This window comes from Columba livia, unplaced genomic scaffold, assembly GCF_036013475.1.
Source record: "Columba livia isolate bColLiv1 breed racing homer unplaced genomic scaffold, bColLiv1.pat.W.v2 Scaffold_127, whole genome shotgun sequence".
NCBI lineage: Eukaryota > Metazoa > Chordata > Aves > Columbiformes > Columbidae > Columba > Columba livia.
The window spans coordinates 458,903-474,600 of record NW_027043024.1 but is presented as its reverse complement, the minus strand read 5'-3'; positions in this window follow the sequence as shown (position 1 = coordinate 474,600).

The following is a 15,698-nucleotide window of genomic DNA, read 5'->3' as shown; positions in this document are numbered from 1 at the left end:
CCTGCAAGAATCCGCATTCAGAGGTTGTTTGCAGGACAAACCAAGGGCCACTCGACAGCCTCACCACGCTGATTCTTTGTTTTCAACATGATCGTCATGAGTTTTCTTAAGTAGGTATGAGTCTCCTTTGAAGAAATAGGCTGAAGCCACATTCACAAAACCACACAGTCCATTTTCAGCAATAGAATCTACCGTTTTCCCCTTTAGTGACAACCAAGTTTCTCTCAAGGTGTGCTATTACAGTGCTTGTGAGCTGTTCAGTGACTCACTTGCTAAAGGAGGTGGCCTCATCCAACTCCCAGTTTTAGCCTGCCAGCTCTCCAATGCATTGCCTCTGCCACCTTCCTTCTACCGGGCCCAAAGCGCATTCTACTGCCTGGTTAGGGAGATGCACGTGCCACCGGTCCCAAAGCATCCCTCTGGGGACCCATCCTAGCTGGCCTTTACCTCTCAGCTGCTGCACCAGCCAAACCTTTCTGGAACAGCAAACTCTCAGAATCTGCTCCAGCTCTGTAAGAGTCGGTCCAAAACCAGAATCTGCCTGAACATCGCCACCAAGAACAGACTGACAGTGACTTAGAGAGAGGCCTGAGGAGAAGCATTGTGGTGCACAGGTGTCTCCAGCCTGGAAGGCTACTGCTAACACTGGTTGCTGTGTGGAGTTTGCATGCTGCTTCAGCCAAGCCAGCCCCCACCCCCTAAAAGGGATTGTTAGACGGGTCTCTCTGACCCAGGGACAATCGCTGCCGTCCAGAAGATGGATTCTTACCTGCAGCCTCAGTCACACCTTGTCCCCCACCCGCTCCCTTGAACAAAGGACAACAAAAAAGAGCATGCCCAGAAGCTCGCCTAGGGTCCTGAGGTCACCCGATGGACCAGAGAGATCCCCCTGAATGAGGCCACGCAGGCGCAGACAAGCGCTGGCAAGAGAGGCGAAGACTTTTCGAGCCTGTGCAGTTAAGCCCGGATTGAGAAACAAAGGCGGAGATTGGCCTGAAACAATGGGAGCGAGGGGGGGTGAAGAAGTATAAAGATGGTTCCTGACTGGACGTCATTGAGATCTCCCCACCAGAGGATCCCAAGCCACCACGGAGGACCGTCAGGACTCCACGGGACTGGACACCAGAGGGATGCCTTTGGAACTCACCTGTTGGTAAACCAGTCCTCATTCCCATCTTTTCCTTCTTCTTTCCCCGTTTCATTTTCCTTTCCCGTTTTCTTACTCTCTCACTATCGCGTGCCGCTTTACGGGCAAAATAATAAAGTAACACTGTTTGATTGCATTCTAAGCCCTTGGCATTTCAGATGCCTTAGTTTTGTGACACCAAGCTGGGAGGAGTGGTGACACTGGGAGCTGTGCTGCCATCCAGCGGGACCTGGACAGGCTGGAGAGTTGGGCGGGGAATAACCTGAGGAAATTTAGCAAGTGTAGAGTCCAGATTTCTCATTGCTGCTGCACGTGCTGGTGAAAGAGCACGAGATGTCTGTAACATTGGTTGACGTGTTTTGCTGTTTGAGGAGTTCCACAATATGTAAAACCAGAGGAAAGCGGAATGCACGCTCGATTAGAGGAGTGATCCCCCAGTGCGCTGTAATACAAGTGCCTGCTTTTTAACACTTTCAAAACAGTGTTAAAGAGTCTGTTTGCTGACTTTTCGGTATCATTTTCTGGCGACGAGGATGGGATGATCTGCCTGACCTCCCGTGGACCCCAGGATCTCTGGGACCTTGTGCCGGCACCGGGGAATTCCCGGAAGGGACCACAGATCCTCGGACCAGCTTGGACACGGGTAAAACCCCATCAATGAGATAAGGTGCTTTCATTGTCTGGTTGGGTTGGCACGCTGCCTGCGCGAGACGTGGGTGACACCAGCGCGTTGGGTCTGCGCATTCGCGTCTGCGCATTTTGGTAAACTGGGTAACTTAGAAAAAGAAAGAAAGAAAAAATTAAAGAGAAAAATGAGAAAACAATAAATGAAAGAGAAAAACAAGGGAACAGTAATTTGATAAATGTACCTTTAGTGATTTTGGTGTTTGTGCCTTAGCAATTGTATAATTGTTTGTGTCTTTAGTGGTTTGTTGTTGTTGTTACTTGTGTCTTGGGTGATTTTATAGTCCAGTACTTACAGTTCACCAATTGTCTGTTATTGTGATTGTGAAGTAGGTAGTGGACAATCGACAGGAGGATTCGGGAGAAATCCCCCCCGGGCTGTATTTTCTGACATTGGAAAAGGATCGTTTGCTGTTCAACAGGGAGTCAACCAGGGAGAATCTGATTGAATATTGTAGTTAATGGCGGCCACTGTAAATAACATTAATATGCTGCACAGGTCTAGGTGGGTATACTTTGAGATGTGTAGTATAGTAATGCGCTACATGTAATATATAGTAAGATATATATTTTAAATCCTATATTGCCTATTACATAAGGCATATTACACAATACATAATGTTACATATGCATTGTCTTTATCCCCTTCAGATCCATTTGTTTTGAAAAAGGATAATCAGGGAAAGAAATGGAAACCAGTCAAAGGTTTGTTGAAGAACAGCTATTGGTGTAGAATACACAGAGAACATGAGATCAAAATTGTCCCTTGGTCAGTCCAGGGTGGGATCCTGATATCCTTATATCGGGGGACAGGCTGCATTGGTATGGACAGTGCATTTTATACGGGATTAGACACGCTGTGCCTAAAGCTGTAAATACGCCAAAACCTTCTGAGATTAAACAGGATCGTGAGGAGTCTCCCACTGAGTTTTTACACCGTCTTAAACCGACAGCTCAGAAATATATTAATATAGGTCACAGCGTGAGAACAAGTGCTGGTGGAATGACACAAGGAGCAAGGACTGTGTGGGACATGAACCATCAGGGACAGAGGGACTGATACGGGATTGGTACATCAGGGACAGAGGGACTGATACGGGATTGGTACATCAGGGACAGAGGGACTGATACGGGATTGGTACATCAGGGACAGAGGGATTGATACGGGATTGGTACATCAGGGACAGAGGGATTGGTATGGGATCGGTACATTAAGGACAGAGGGATTGATACGGGATCGGTACATCAGGGACAGAGGGATTGGTACGGGATCGGTACATTAAGGACAGAGGTACCTGATGTTTCAAATGCAAACCTATGTTTGTATTAAGTGTCTCTCTACATCTTAAAGAGAGTCTGTGCCTCATCTGTTACACCCCTTTATCTGTTTCCCTAATTACGACTTAGACTGTATTTACCATTGTAAAAATAAAGCTTTCCCCCCTAATTTTTGTCATGTATTGTAATTAGAATTAATATTGGATGTTGGAGCCCGTCCTAGCTAAACTGGAAAAAAGACAGCAGCCATGTGTATCTTTAAATAAAGATTAAACCAAGTCTGCTAGCTCATTATCTTTAAGCATTTTCCTGTGATCACCTCCCTCCCAAGGTTTTGTGTCTGTTGTATCAAGGCCTGACACCCACGGCCACAGTGGATGAATCACCATGGGCACAACACCAGGAATCCGCCTGTTCGTGTCCAGGATATCCACTCCAGCAGACACGTTTTAGTAAAAGAGCACATCATGGGACTGAAAAACCATCTAATTGTGTCATTATACACATTCACTGCTCTTTTTTCTACTTTATACCCCTTGTAGCTTTTTAAAATTGAACTGTTTGAAAAGGGTTTCTCTTTTGGCTCTGCACACGAAGCCTGATTTTCCTTCTCTAGGGCCTTTCACCAGGTTCACCGCACTCGTGTGATCATTGCGCTGCACGTGGGCAAAATCAGCCGTGCCCTGTGTTTCTCCTGTAAAATAGTAAGAACGCTAATATAATTGTGCCAGGAACTGCCTTCACAGGGAATATTTGAAGGAACCCACTGCTAATGTGTTTTTAATTGGTACTTGCGTTACGGATTAGATGCAACAAAAATCCATACTTTCTTTTATCATTTGCTATACAGGAGGTGGTTGAATTTTTCTATAGCAGATTCGATCACTTGTTGTAAAGCAATGAAATAAATAACTTAGGCTTTTTCTATGGATATACAACATTTAATCCAATTCCTTAATTGTATTCCTTAAACATGTGTTCATTAGAGCATAAGCAAAACAGCGCTGGGTGCGCGGGGGATGTGCTCTGCCCAACACGCACACCTTGAAACAATAAGAGGTATGCTTAAATACTGTAAGGTGTTACATATTCATAATGACCCCAGGAACGCCTGTACATATTCATAACCTTTCCCGATTCTCATTAAAATGAGTTTCAGAGAACCATTTCCATAGTCTCCTCCTTGACCCTCCCCTGTTGCACCTGCACAGTGTCACTTGGTGGCTTTGAGGAGGAGTCTCTATGGGTCTATATGGGGCTCTATGGTCTCTATGGGTCTCTGTGGTCTCTATGGGACTCTATGGTATCTATGGTCTCTGTGGGTTTCTATGGGACTCTATTGTTTCTGTGGTCTCTATGGCTCTTTATGGGACTCTACGTATCTCTATGGTCTCTATGGGTCTCCCAAGCTGCCAAGTCGACCGAAACCAGACTGGCGCCCCTTTTGCTGTAAATCTTGGCTGTCTTGTCTCCTCAAGGTTACAGCTGGTGCTGTAAAACTTCTGATCTCGGCATTCGATGAGGTTCTGGTTTTTCTTAACACAACTGGTTACATGTGGCTCTAAACTAGATACTCATTATGTGGCTTCAAGTGTTAGTTCGTTAGTGGGCCCTTATTATGTGGTTGGTTAACCCTGAAAATGTTAGCTCCCTCTATCAATATAACCTCATAAACAAGTTTCAGAACTTTTTACATAGAACTTACCCACCCTTTCTTTTTTGCAGGTTCAGAGCCCGAGTCTCATTTGGTTGTATCTGTAAACATCAAACATCTCAGCACGAATCACAACTGCATTTCTCACAGACAGAAGTGCCTGAACTCCACAGCTTGCCTGGCAGTGCAGAGAGCAGGAAGTGTGGTGAGTCCTGGGCCCTTGGGGACATTTCCCCCTGTTTTGTGTCCCAGTCCCTCCCTGCTCCCTCCTCTTTCCTACTGTGCCCTTCTTCCTCTTCATCTCTTCTCCCTCTGTCCCTCTGCTGCTTCCTCACCTATTCCTCCACCCTTCTGAATCTCTGTGCAGGGTTTCTCGTATCTCCCTCACCGTCTCCACCCCTCTGTGTTCTCACCATCCGTGGTTTCTCTTTGTCGTCATTCTGGTCTGTTGCTCTGTCCTGCTCCGTGCCCCATCATTTCTCACGGTATCCCTCTGTCCTGCTCCCTGCGCCTATTCCTGCCCCTCTTCTTTTTTACTCCCTCTCCATCTTGCTGCCCACCCCAGGATTTTTTCCCAACCTCTATCCTGCCCCAACCCTTATTGTTCTTTCTCTCTCCTGCTCCCTCTCTGTCTCTCTGCATGTCTTCCCTTTCCCTGCTGCTTCTTTCTCCATCTCTGTCCAGATTACTGCCCCTTTTCCTTCTTGATGTCTTTCTGTCCCGTTTGTCTTTCTGTCTTCTTTGCCTGTTCCTGGCCCCATCCCCTTTCGCTATATCTCCCCTGTCCAGCTGGCTCTGCCTTTTACTTGTCTTCTCTTCCTCTTTCCTGCTTCTCAGCCCTCTTTTCCTTTTCCTCCAGCTCATTGCTGCATGTTTTCCCTTTCCAGTCTCTTCATTTTGATCTGAACTTTGCTTTGTTTCTCAGTCCCTTTGTTCTGTTCCCTACCTTTCTTTTTGTCTCTCCATCTGTACATCCCCCTCCCTGTCTTTCTCTACCTGCTTCCTGCTTCTCCTCCTCCACACTCCCCATCCCTCTATCCTGCTCCTCAGCCATGTTGTTTCTTCCTCCCTGTCTCATCACGACTCCTTGTCCCTTTCTGCCTTGACCTCTCCATCTCTCCATCCTTTTCCCTGTGTGTTTCTTTCTCTCTGGGCTCCTCTGTCTTCTCTCTTGTCTCATTTGTCTCTCTCTAGTCCTCTGTCCTTCTCCCCAGCAGCTTCAACTGAATGACCAGGTGTCCGTGCACTCTGGTGTTTCCTCATCCCTGCCCTGGGGAAGATCTGTGTCTGTAGGGCTGGGGATCATTTAGGAGCTGGTCTCCTTGTGCAGACGGCAGAGCCGGGAGCAGTTGTGGCAGAGGTTGTTCTCAGCTGCTGCTCTGTGCAGCTTGGTTCAAGAGCCAGCTGGGGGCTTCTTTGGAAGGGAGGTTTCTTGTTCTGTGCTTACTGCTCCTCGGGACCCTGCACAGGAGCGCTGTTGGGGTCTGCAGGGACGGGTGGGACCTGCTGTGACTCCTGGTGAATGTGAACTCAACTTGTCCTGATGGCCTCGAATGAAACCAGACTGACCGTAGGTGGTTTTCTTCCCTTTTTCAGTTCTAAACTACACATTTGGCACTGAAGAACATGACACTTTGTGCTGTTTTCCAGACATCAGTGGCTGCGAATCGCCTGAGAACATCACTGCCTTAGGTACCAGGGCAGGTGGTCTGTGATCAGGGCTGTGTACTTGCATGGCAGTGCTTTTATGAACATTTTATGGTGTTGCCACTTCAAAGCCCTTCATTTTCCTAGAAATTTTAAGATGGTATTTCTTATTTGGAGGTTCAGACTCTGGTTGGACTTGATGTCGAATGGTTCATATAATGGGGTCCATAAAATAAGAATCTCGCTTCCTTGTTGTTTTCTAACACTGTCTGAATTTGGTAAGCGAGAGCAAGAGTGGTTGACAGTGTCTGCTTTTGAGAGTAACGTATTCCTGACTCTCCCTCTTGGTATGGTGAAGGTTTCTGCCTGCACTATGATTTTGCTGGGCTGTGAGGCTGTGTTGGAGCAGCAGAGGTAAGAAGTGGTGGCTTTAAAGGCATTGAAGCTGTGGTAAAACTAGCAGGTAAAGCTGGTTTCTTCCTAGAGAGCTGCCTGACAAAAATAGTTACAAGGAAAGACCCTTGAAGTTGGCTTTTCTAATTTAGTCTTAATATGGAGCTTTTGGTATTGATTGATTGATTGATTGATTGATTTCTGGGAAGCAAGAAGTGAGAGCCTGTGCACTCCCATAGGCAGCGCTGCCTCCCAAATAGGTGCACCCTTCTCCACTTCTGTTCCTTCCCTGCTCGTGCAGAACAAGGCCATGCAGTAGTGTGCAGATGTGGTGATTCCAATGTGACTATGAGGTCACAGCCCCACGGTGACTCTGTCTTGGCAGCAGCAGCAGCAGCATCTTGGTGCGAGCGTGGGGGCCATGGTCCTCACCCTCCTCCTCCTCCTGGTGTCCCTGCCAGCCCGGGACGCCCAGGCTGCTCCAGCCGAGCGCAGGGAGCAGGTGGGCGGGCAGGGGCAGCACCCAGCCCCGAGCAGCTCAGCAGGGCAGCAGTGGGGCCAGGGCTGGGGCTGGGGCCGGGAGAGCAGCCGGGCTGGGCCGGGCAGGGCGAGCCAGGCAGCACCAGGGTGTGGGCAGGGGGCAGACGCCCCGCAGGGAGGGGAGAGGGGCTGCGGCTGCTTCAGGGGCAAGTTCTGGGCAAGCAGGGGCTGGGAGTGGTGGCCCAGGGGCAGAAACCAGCACTGAGTCCCTGTGGGGCCCTCGCTGCCCCCCAGCCTCGTGCCACACGGCCCCATCCCAGGGCACGCTTGGAGCCTTTGGGCCTGTTTCAAATCCAAGCTGGGATTGCTTTGGCCCTTTGGGCCAGTTTTGAGCTCAATCTGGGCACATTTGTGCCCTTTGGGGTCGTTTCTGCCTAGATCTGGGAGTTCTTTGGCTTGGCAGTCCAGTTTCTACCCAAATCTGGGGGTGTTTGTTCCACTTTTGGCCATTTTTTACTCAAATCTGGGCATACTTTGACTTTTTGGTCCAATTTCACCCCAAGTCTGGGGATGTTACACCCCTTTTTGGCCATTTTTGATCCAAATCTAATGGTGCTTTTTTATTTCCGGCTCTTTTTACCAGATATATTCAGGTGCTTTTGCCCATTTTTTCCCCTAATGGAGGCGCTGTGATCCCAAATATGGGATGTTTTCACCTTTGCTGACAGTTTTGCATCCAAATGTGGACATTTTTGCCTCTTTTGGCCACTTTTTGCCCAAGTACTCAGATACTTTTGCCTGTATTGGCCAATTTAGCCCCCAAATATTTGGCATATTTTGTCATTTTGCCAGTTTTTTCCCCAAATACGGCTATTTCTCTGCAATATATGGGTGTTGTTGTCCTAAATATGTTGTGCTGTGTTTTGTTTTGTTTTTCTCTCTTCTTTATGTCCTCTTTCACCCGAAATGCAGGAGTATTGCTCTGTGAGCCTGGAAACCTCTCTGCTCTGTGCTTGACTCCAGGCCATGGCATTGGCAGAGTTGATCGAGCTTCTCAGCTGGATCCTGGTTATGAGCCTTGGGCTGTCCCAGAGGTACGTTGGCACTGTCTGTCTGCTTGTGGGAATAAACACTCACGTTTTAATAGGTTATTCACATGTGATTGTACCCAGGATCATCTCAGAGGCTTTTCAAAAGCTTTTTGTGCCTTGGTGGTGTTACACAGACAAGTAATGAACATTCATTTGCCTGCAAACCTGCTAGGTCTCAGCAAAACGGTCACCCATGTTCCATTTCTAGCAGTGGGAACGTACACCTTTGTATGTGTCCTGTGTCATTACCTCACCCCCTCCCATCACTGCAGGTGACTGAGGAAGAAGGAGATCACAACATGCCATGGAAGCTCCTCACCCGTGTTTGACTCCCTGTTTGGTTCCTGCAGTCCATGGTGATCAAGCCTCTTGGTGTAATCCTGTTCCTGAGCCTGGGGGCAATCCCAGGGTAAGTGTTCAGTCTTCATTGGTCACTGGCCTTTTGCATTTGCTAATATTTGGTTTATTATTTGTTAACATTTTCCTGCAATAGTTGCGCCTTGCAGTAGCCAGCAGGCTCTTTGCTAGAAGAGACATGGCTGATCATGTTTTGCCCTGGTGCTCCATGCTCCCACCTTAGTGTGGGTTTTCTTTTGTGTGTGTGAGAGGTGTCCTGGTCAGAAGGCCCTGAGAGGCCCCATGTTTGTCCATCTGGTCCTTGAGGGGTGTTGCATGTGGCCTGGTCACAGTAGTTTGGAAGCTGCCAGGTCCCAGCCAAGGGCTCTGCAGCCCCTCTGCAGCTTTGGCAATTTCAGCATGCGTCTGGGTCCCGTGTTGTTGCCCGACCCCCGTCCAGGCACTGCAGGTCACTGAGGACAAGGTAGATCACAACGTGAAATGCAAACGCTTTTCCTTTCTCCTTGATTCCAGCCGTCCCTGTAGGCAGCGGTTACTTGACTTCTTTACTTGAGTCTGTCCGTGAGCCTCGGGGCGATCCCACAGGTACGACCTTGGAACAAATGAGCGTTTCCATGTTAATTTTCTGTTCCTGTGAAATTTAGCTTGCTACTTTCTTGGCTGACGCTGGGTCACGCAGAGGGGAAGTGGGTCCGCCTCAGTGCTGTGCCCCAGAGGGATCTGCCTTGCAAAGCTCTTTGCCAACTGCTCCATCTCTGCGCTGCTCGCAGTGCCGGCTGCCGAGCCAGCGGCAGGTTGGGGCTGAGTTTAGAGCTGGGTGAGCTCCAGGGAGTCCTTTCTCCCGACAGCTCCAGGCCTGGTTAGTGCCCACTGCAAGTGCTGGATAAATGTTGGCAAGCTGCTCCTGACGGGAAGGGAGAGAGGAGCTGCCGCTGGGATGGGTTTGGATCCTGAGGACGCAGCGGTGGGTGACAGGGGTACCCATTGCGGAGGACCAGTGTGAGCTCTGGTGCTGCTATCGCCAGGTTGGATCACCAGACCCAGGCCACCATGCTGGTTCACCAAGTCCTTGGCAGATCCCTGTGGTCCATGGTGAGCGCTGGCTGCCAGGTCCTGGGCCTGTGACTCTCAGGGCAGCGGTTTCCCTGAGAGCCTTGCAGTAAAAATCTTTTGGGAAAACTGCTGAGTGTGTGTAACTTACCCAGAGGTGCAGCTGGTCAGTCTTGTGGTTCCTGTGGGTTGTGGCTTGTGTTGTAGTGATGGAAAAAGCTGTTGGCTGGGGGCCCCCAGCTCTTTGCCACCAGCTGAGGAACCCATGTTGGCAGTTATGTACCAGCACTTGCTGTCCCAGCACACAGTGGAATTTTACGCTGTGAATCCTGGTGCCGACATCCCAGAGCCCAAAGCTGGAGAGGGGGAACACGGCAGCTGCCTGTGCTGTGCTGGGGTGGTGTTGGGTGCGGGTGTTGTGCCAGGGTGTGCTTACTGCTCTTGCTTTTGCAGTGAAGTTCTCAGCGTGCAAGAGCATCTGGGAGACCTCTGACCCTTTCCTGGGCCTGGTGCTGGAGATCAGGTAGTGGGGCAGGGTGTGGGTGGGGGGAGCTCTGCTCTCACAGGGGATGTTCCTGCAGCTGCACCGTTACTGCTCTCCAGGCTGCTTAACTGCCAGTGTCAGGCAGGGTGCAGGCAAGAGGGAAGCAGCTTCTGTTGTTGTGCTGCCTCTGTCTGGCAGAGCAGAGACTGTTGCCTGAGCATGAGCCACGACTCTTCCATTGAGGCTCCGTGGGACTGGGGACAGGTGAGTCCTGAAGGCTGTTCTGGGCCAGAGCTGCAGGGAGCTGCTGCCCCTCTGCCTGCTCTGCGAGGGCAGGTGGGCTGCAGCTTGGCAGGGAGGCAGGCACTGCACCCAATGGACAGGTGTGAGGGAGGATGGCTTGCAGGAAGGATCCTGCTCAGTTAAGAGTTGCTGTGTGAGCTTGGAGGGGATGGGATTGCAGTATCACCCTGTGTCCTTGGCACAGTGATTCAGCCTGGAGGCCCAAAAATCTGCTCGCCCTCCTGCAGCTGCCTCCTGTGCCCAGAACAGTTCAGAGCTCCTGCAACACCAGCAACACAAGTGGGGCCAAAGCAGAGCTGTCCTGGCAGAGCTCCTGGGAGAGCAAGCAGCCACCCACCTCACCCAAGCTGCTGCTGGAGCCCATCCCCAGCCAGGAGCCCAGGGGCAGTGGGGAGAATGCTGAGACCCTGGAGAGGGACTCCTGCAGCAGCGGTGCTGCCAGCCCAGTGCACGGCACAGCGGGGATCTGTCCAAAGCGTCCCAGAAGGCCCAGGGTGGAACCAGCAGCTTCTGCACCTCTCAGGAATCAGGCCGTGGCATGGACCCTACTGGCTCCAGCACCAAGATGGCTGCACCCAAAGACTCCAAACTGGCAACATTGAAATCGTCCCTGTTGGCCAGTGCTGCTCTGGAGCTGAACATCACCATGTCACCTCCACCAGCCATGAAGCTGGTGCTTTCTGCCAAAAAGTGAGTCTGAGCTTCTGCCTGGAGTCTTCAATAGGTGCCTTGTGTCTTCTGAGCTGGAGATTGTGTTGGGGAGAGTGTAGACTGAATGCTGGGTGTCTTGCTAAGCTGGAGGCAGACAGGGAGAGCCCCTCAGCCCCAGGGCTGCAGCAGTTGCTCTGGTTTGGGGTACAGGGCCAGGTCCCTGCTGTTATTCCCTTCTCTGATTAAGGCTGGAGAGACGCCTCCTGTCTTCTTGCTCAGAACAGAGGGGCGGCTGTGCCAGTCCCTGGAGCGGGGTGGCCTCACCAATCTTCTCTGAGTGTCTTGTCCCCTGGGGCGGTGGGAGCAGGTGACTCCCCAGCTGGAGGCTGCAGAGTCTCCTCTTCCCCATGCAGGGGCTGGGACCGGCCCTCTGGGCGCCGCTGTGCAACCAGGGCTCAGGACAGTGCGCTGGCGTTTCTGTTGTTTAAATTTCCGTCCTTCCTTTTTTCGTTTCTTCTTCTAACAGAAAACACTCCTGATGTGTTGACCACCCCTCACTTTCCTCTCCCCTTCTGTGTCCACCCTTTTTCTCTGGGCTCTCCTTCTTATTTTCTTCTCTCGGCTCATGGAAACCTCTTTTCTTTAGATCACCAAGTTTGTTGGTTTTTTTCATGTCAATAACTGCAGCGCAGCATCCTGTGGAAGGCGAGCAGAAGTGACCATTGCACACCACCTCATTCACAATTTGCCAACCACACCTACCCCATGGACACCACCCACCCAACTCCTTGGCCTGTTGGCAAGTCGAGGTAAGTGGTGCCAGTCGCTCCCAGGCTCCTGCACGGCAGCAAGGCCAGTAGTCCACGAGGCAACTGTCTGACATGGCAGGTGGCCCGGGGCAGTGATTTCAGCAGCCACCTCTTCTGTTCTCTTGGATTGGCTAAGATGGTAGCAGTTGGGTGCTGTGCTTGTGCGCTGTGGAGTGTGGAGGAAGAGGGGGGCTCCTGCTCCTGACCTGGCCTTCAGATCATGTCAGCCTCTTTTCCTGTTCTGCAGGCTGTCCTCATCTGCTCTCCGTTGGCCAAATCATGAAAAGCCAACCTTCAGCTTCATCCTCAGCTCAGCCCTTTGGCTCCCAGCCTCCCCGTGACCAGCTGTTCCACTGCCCACCCTTCGCACCACCTTCCTCCCTGCAGCAGCAAGCAGGAGCCCAGCCAGGTCACCCCTGGTTCCTCCAGAAAGTGTCAGTGTAAGCAGCACCGTGGAGCAGACAGCAGCCCCTGTGCTCTGGCTGTGAAGGACAAGGATCAAGTCTCCAGCCCCCAGGGAAGAAGAAGAAGAAGAAGAATCTCACAGGAGGGCTCAGTGTCCCCTGCGGGGAAGGAGGTGGCAGGCAAGGGTCCTAGCGGTGGCAGGGAGGCCACCAGCTGTCAGCACCGAAAGATCAGGCCCATGGTGCAAGTGTCAGGCCCCAGGACCTGTCTGGACAGAGAGCCCATCTGCCCCCTCAAGAGGAAGAAAAGGAGGAGATGGAGGAGACAGAATAGTGCTGCTCAGGGTTAGAATTAGGTTTAGCATTAGGGTTACAGATTGTGGGTAAGGGTTAGAATGACGGCTTGGGTTTAGGTTTAGTGTTCAGGGTTTGAGTTAGTGATAGGGTTAAAGTTAGGTTTCTGGGTTAGGATTAGGATTAGAGTTAGAGTTTGCTGTTAGGTTGCTAGGGTTAGATTTAGCGTTAGATGAGTGTTAGGGGTTAGTGAAGAGTATTATGGTAAGTAGTTAGGGTTAGGGGTAGGGACAGAGTTAAGGTTTGGTTTTGGTTAGAGGTAGGTTTATGGTTTAGGTTTAGAGTTAGTGTTAGTGGTTAGGATTAGGGTACGGTTAGGGATGAGGAATTGGCATAGTAGTTAGTGATAGGGTTTGTGGATAAGGGAAATGGTTAGATTTTGGGTTTGGGGTTAGGATTAGAGGTCTGGTAGTGCTTGGAATAGTGGTTAGGGTTAAGAGTTAGTGTTAGAGAGATGGTTAGAGTAAGGGTTGGAATTTGGGGTAGAGCTGGGGTTAGCGGTTAGGACCAGGATCAGAGTTTTCCTTAGGGTTATCATTTATTGGTTATTGTTTCTTGGTTAGCGTGTATTAGTTAGGTTTAGAGTTAGGATTAGTGTTTAAGCTTAGGTTTCAGTGTTAGGATTAGAGGCTAGGGTTAGAGGATATGTTAGGCTGAGAATTAGTGCTATAGGTTAGAGTTAGGATTAGGTTTATATTAGCGTCAGAGGGGGCTAGTGTTTTGTCAGATGTAGGGATAGGGCTTTGGGTAAAGCACAGGGTCAGGATTAGAGTTACCAGTTAGGGATTAGGAGTAGTGTTAGGTTGAGATAAGGTGTATGGTGAGGCTTAGATAATGGTTAGGGGTTTGGGTGTAGAGTTAGAGTTAGCATTAGGTAAGGTTTCAGGTTAGGTTTTGATTACAGGTTGGTTTAGGGGTTAGGGTTATAGTTAGGATTAGGGTTTGCGGTTGGGGGTAGTTGTTAGTTCTCGAGTTCTAATTAGAGGTAGGGTTAGACTTAGCCTTAGGGAAAAGAATTAATTTTAGTTTTAGGGATAGGGTTTGGGTTAGTGTTAAGGTGTAGGGGTTATTGTTGAAGTAAGTATGAGGTTTAGAATGAGCCTTGCAGGCTAGGGTTGGGGTTAAGGTTTAGGAGTTAGGTTTAGAATAAGTGTTAGGGCTTTGTTTTTGTGGTTAGAGTTAGAAGTAGAGTTAGGACAGGGTTATAGTAAGCAGTTAGGACTTAGGGTTATGGTTATAGTTAGGCTTAGGGTTAAATTAGGGTTTTTGTTCGGGTTTGGTGTTAGGACTTTGGTTAGGGCTAGAGTTAGCATTAGGTTTCAGGTTTAGTCTTAGGGTTAGGATTTACAGTAAAGGTTAAAGTTAGGGTAAAAATTAGGGCTTAATTTAAGGGTTAAGTTAGAGTTAGATTGAGAGTTAGGGTTAGAATTTGGTTTAGGTTTAGCATTTAGATAAGGGTTAGGTTTTAGATAAGGTTGAGGATTAGTGTTAGATAAGGTTTTAGGTTAGGGGCTAGAGTTAGGGTTAGAGTTTGGGATAGGCTTATGGAGCATGGTTAGGGTTAGTGTTTGGGGTTAGGGTTTTGAGTGAGGGTTATGGGTCAGGTTTTGGGTTAGAGTTAGTCTTAGAGTTGGGATTAAACTTTGGGCAAGAGGTTAGAGTATAGCATTAAGGGTTAGGGGTAGGAGTGTGTTTGGGTTATATGAGGTTTAGGTTAGGGTTACATGGTAGGGTTAAGATCTAGGGTTAGATTTAGGGTGAAGGTAAGTGTTAGGAGTTACAGTTAGGGTTAGGCTTAGGAATTAGGGAGTTGGGTTAGATTCTGGGGTTAGGGGTTTGATCTAGGGTTAGGGGGAAGGGTTACATTTAGGGTTAGAAATAGGGTTAAAGGCAGGGCAAGGGTTCAGAGTTAGGGTTAGAATTACTGTGTTTGAGTTAGATGAGGTTTAGGATTAGGGGTATGTGTTAGAGTTAGGCTTTAGGGTGAGGAGTTATGGTTAGTGCTAGAGTTAGGAGCTAGGGATTAGTCTGAGAGGTAGGGTTTGAGGTTCGGGTATGTGTTTGCATTGGGGTTTGGCTTAGGTGTTCAGGTATTAGGGGTAGGATTTGATTAGTGTTGGAGTTCGAGAGTAGTGTCAGTGGAAGTGGTTAGGTGTTAATTTTAGGAGGTAGGGCTAGGGTTAGGGTTATGTTTAGAGTCAGGTTTAGGGTTAGAGTTAGCTTTAGGGGGTTGATGATAGGCTTAGGTATTAGGGAGAAGAATTAGGGTTAGATTGAAGGATAAGATTATGTCTAGGGTAAGTGGTTAGGACTTAGGTTTAGGGTTATACTTCCTTTTAGGGTTAGATTAGAATCATGTCAGTGGAAGTGGTTAGGGTTAGGGGTTAATTTCAGGAGGCAGGGCTAGGGTTAGGCTTATGTTTAGAGTCAGGGTTAGGGTTAGAGTTAGGGTTAGGGTCAGGGTTTGATTAGGATTAGGGTTAGAATTAAGGTTAGGGCTTTTGGGTTTGGGTTGGGGTAGAGTTTGGTTTTAGGTTGAGGCTTAGATTTGTGATTACAGTAAGAAGGCTAAGCATAAAGTTTAGAGTTGGAGTTAGGGTTGGGGGTTTGCATTAGCGTTCCATTAGGGTGAAGATAATTGGGTAGAATTTAGGGTTAGGCTTAGGGTTGAGGGAGTAGCATTAGTGGACATAGTTAGGAGTAGCTTAGGTGTAAGGGTTGGGGTTTGGGGTTAGAGTTAGGGGTTGGGCTTAGAGTTAGGGGTAGGAATTATAATTAAGATTAGGGTAAGGGTTAGATTAGTTTAAAGTGTAGGGGTTAGGCAGTAGTGTTAGAAAAGGTGGTTAGGGTTAGGTTTTAGAATTCTGTTGGAGATAGGGGTTTGGGTTCATGGTTAGGGAATAATGTTATTG